This window comes from Lolium rigidum, chromosome 5, assembly GCF_022539505.1.
Source record: "Lolium rigidum isolate FL_2022 chromosome 5, APGP_CSIRO_Lrig_0.1, whole genome shotgun sequence".
Lineage (NCBI taxonomy): Eukaryota > Viridiplantae > Streptophyta > Magnoliopsida > Poales > Poaceae > Lolium > Lolium rigidum.
The window spans coordinates 271,145,912-271,146,129 of NC_061512.1; positions in this window are offsets into that span (position 1 = coordinate 271,145,912).

Genomic DNA, 218 nt, shown 5'->3' on the forward strand with positions numbered 1-218 from the left:
TGCTTGAAAATTGCGATAGTCCTTCATGCGGATGTCCCGACTGCCTCTTCCCATTATTGTCGAGATAGAAATGCATCCGACATGGCCCGTTCATCATATCCTCGGGTGTTACAAAGGGTCTCCGAAACCTTGGTCCACTATTTTGCTCGTTATTCCGAGAATCATCTCTATTGTCGCCTCGTTGCTCTCTACTCCTTTGATAATCATTGATACGTCTC